Genomic DNA, 3581 nt, shown 5'->3' with positions numbered 1-3581 from the left:
GAAAAGTCGACACTTTCCCACACCACAGTTAATTGCCCTGGAAGCAAACCCATTTTTCTTCGATTTTAAACAAAAATGCAGCAGGAGTCGAAACAGCATTTTAACAAGCTGCGTCGCTGGAAACGATCAGCAGAAATGGCAGCGGTGGGAGGCGAACCCACGCTTCTGTCGAGACTGGAGTCTATATCCAGCGCCTTAGACCGCTCGGCCACACTACCAGCCAGCTGCACATCCCCATTTTTTTGCACTTCCAATTGTGCTCCTGCATAACAACAGATGCAAAGCCACGTGAAAAGGGTTCCATGATCCCTCTCCGACTCGCACAACTGCTGGGATGTGCCCGTCTACAATATCAATTTCGCGGCAGATAGCCCATCAATCCAGACAACTATCAATGGTAAGCTGAATCAATCTTCTCAGAATCTTATCAACTACAAATGTATCTGTGAGTGCGTGAGAACATACGATCGGTTATGATTTGGTCAAAAAACGATGAGCTGCTTGACATTACTGCAATTTCGATTCTTGCTTTGCTAAATGATTTCATCCTTTGATCGAAACAGGACAACTTTCACGTTTACACTGAACATGAAACACACCGGACTACAGGGAAAATGCACAAAGCTGAGCAGGCCGTGTTCCCCATCATACCGCGCAGCATCGTTTCAGTCACTGTGTCTGTTTTTCAAAATAAGAGTCCCAAAGAATGTTCTCCACCCTAAAACCGGAGGTAGCATTACAATCCGAGAACGACAGATCACATTGCGAGGATGCTCTGACCTCGGAGCCAGTTCGAGATGACACTTTCCTTGCCATTTTGCCTGAACCGTGCAATTCTCTGCAGAGATGTTCACACCTGGATATGAGCCACATGGATACCAACTGAGTCGACGAGAAGCGACTCAATAAATTTTGCTAAATTCCACGGTGCTTATTAGAAATGCAGTTTCTGTTCACATCAATCTGAAAGGCAGTTTCTGAACATAGTAACAGAAGTCAAAAGGTAATTAGCTCACCCCACCCCCACTCCGGTAGACGTGCTAACTGCCATTGAGTGCTTTTTGTTCTCGATGTGATGCGCTCTCACGCCTGAGTCACCTTCACGTCTCTGGTTGCTGAGTGAATCACAAAGAAGGAATTTCACCAGAGCTGCAACTGCCTCACTTCCCCACTCGCCCTCCCCGTTTACATTTTCCTGCTCGTCCGTGATTTAAAGAAAACCAAATGGATGCGATGTCATTCTGTAGCCTCTGTCGATTCCTCCGTTTCAGTTCCAACGTGGTTAGATCTCGGGGCGCACCTTAATACTAGCGACGCTATCAAAGCACAGGTCCAGAGGTTCCTCTGAGAGTGTAATGTCTTTCACTGCTGTTGCTGATTGAATGAGCCACTAACGTGCGAACTGCTCCAAAACATGATTCAGGACCTCTGGTGACAACTCTCGCACGTTGAATAACGACAGACAGCTTCCAAATGATGTCCTTCATAGACGACTTTGGGGGTACATTTGACAGACAGACTAGTTCAGGAATCCGCGGTGCGCTGTGACACCAGCGCATCAGCTTCTTCCCTGTCTTGGAAACGGGCCGCCTGCGCAAGGAATGCAAGTGCGGTACTGCTTTTCGTGGAAGGATCCGAACGCGGTAACTACTCTCTCAAATAGAATGGCATATGATCAGAACCAGGTTGGAGAAAAGCTTTACAATGCTTTGCACAGTAATTAAATGGAGTTGCATCACATTTCACTACGAGAGCAGATTTGTTCAAGCAAATTCGAAGGCAGTTTGCAGATGGGACAGCAAGCAAGAAAACTCCGTTCTTGTCCATGTAAAAGAAGAACAAAACAGTTTCTGCGCAGTTTCAAACTGGGGATCTTTCACGTGTAAGGCGAACGTGATGACCACTACACTACAGAAACAAGGCGCAGTCGCCACTGCTGCGGGTCAGTGGCATCCAGCACTGATAGTTGAAGCCATTTTTCCTTTCATCTTTCTGTTTCCAATAGCTCGTTGTTTAATTGGACTTGTTTAATTTTGGCTATGTGGTGAGCATGGACGAGATACACCGAAGTATCTGTTTCCACGCGGTGTGCGCCAATAACATTGTGTTGCTTACACCGGCTGTAAAGGATTACTTTTTAGGGGAGCTTGCCATCGCAGTCTGTGGCACAATCATTTAGTCTGTTCGACTGCTCACGGGACAAGTAGCATTGTGAAACACTGCAGAAACGAACGACTTCCTTACTTTTGCTCCGACTGACCATACTCCGGGTAATTTTCCCAGATTCTCAGTTGAGGATTTTTGCAGCTGGAAGTTACCTCAGAAACCCTGTTAATTCGTAATGTATTGAGCGAATCGCAAAACAGAAAGCATTTAACACGGAACACAAACAAAACTGGCAAACCAAATGCGTTTTCAGACACAGCGAGCATGAATGCTAAATGTGAGACAGGCCGGGGGCATAAGCCATAAAGTAATCTCACAACTAACAACAGGGCAATTCCAAACTGCACTTTCAAACATACTGGAGCCTGAGTGCACCACCACTTCCCAGACAATGCTGAAAAGAGAGAAAGAAAGAACACAATAAGAATGGGCCATAAAAAGTGAATTTCACCAATCACAGTCTCGATTACATTACCTTTCCCTTCCAATGTCTCCAGGACGGAAATGAAAGAAATGGGAGAAATTCAATAACATGTGACATCGCAATTCATTGGAACGATTTTCCCATTGGCAGAAAACAAAATAACGACGAGTCGTGCCACCGCAGGACTTTGTTTCACAGCAGCAATGAAATAACAGCCTCCATTCGGTTCCAGTAAACGCACAACTTGTCTGGGACAGCAGAGCTGTTTGCGATTTTCCGCGCGGGAGGCGAGCACGATCATGACAGCACAGACACCGGAAAAGTCGGCACTTTCCCACACCACAGTTAATTGCCCGGGAAGCACACATATGTTTCTTCAGTTTTAAACAGAAATGCAGCAGGAGTCGAAACAGCATTTTAACATGCTGTGTCGTTGGAAACGATTAGCAGAAATGGCAGCCGTGGGATTCGAACCCACGCCTTTCTCGAGACTGGAGTTTAAATCCAGCACCTTAGACCGCTCGGCCACACTACCAGCCAGCCGCGCTTCCCCCTTTTCTTGCACTTCCAATTGTGATGCTGCATAACAACAGATGCAAAGTCACGTGAAAAGGGTTCCATGATACCTCTCCGACTCGCACAACTGCTGGGATGTGCCCGTCTACAATATCAATTTTGCTGCAGATAATGATAGCCCATCAATCCAGATAAATATCAATGTTAAGCTGAGTCTATCTTCTCAGACTCTTTTCAGCTACAAATGTATCTGTGAGTGCGTGAGAACATACGATCGGTTATGATTTAGTCAAATTACCATGAGCTGCTTGACATTACTGCAATTTCGATTGTTGCTTCGCTAAATGATTTCACCCTTTGGTCGAAACAGGACAACTTTCACGTTTACACGGAACATGAAACACACCGGACTTCAGGGAAAATGCACAAAGCTGAGCAGGCCGTGTTCCACATCATACCGCGCAGCATCATTTCA

At 46.0% G+C, this 3581-nt stretch overlaps 1 non-coding gene across 1 annotated transcript; it reads right to left on the bottom strand.

Annotated features, from left to right (window-relative positions):
* Positions 1–3043: 3043 nt before the first annotated feature.
* Positions 3044–3125, bottom strand: trnal-uaa (transfer RNA leucine (anticodon UAA)). The gene has a single exon. It is a non-coding gene; the product is annotated as a tRNA-Leu (tRNA).
* Between the last annotated feature and the right edge of the window lie 456 nt (positions 3126–3581).

The sequence above is a fragment of the Chiloscyllium plagiosum genome, unplaced genomic scaffold (genome assembly GCF_037043375.1).
Source record: "Chiloscyllium plagiosum isolate Xiang-an unplaced genomic scaffold, Cpla_swu_hap1 HiC_scaffold_38, whole genome shotgun sequence".
Classification (NCBI taxonomy): Eukaryota; Metazoa; Chordata; class Chondrichthyes; order Orectolobiformes; family Hemiscylliidae; genus Chiloscyllium; species Chiloscyllium plagiosum.
The sequence above is the reverse complement of the archived record's forward strand: the minus strand, read 5'-3'. Positions and strand labels throughout refer to the sequence as shown.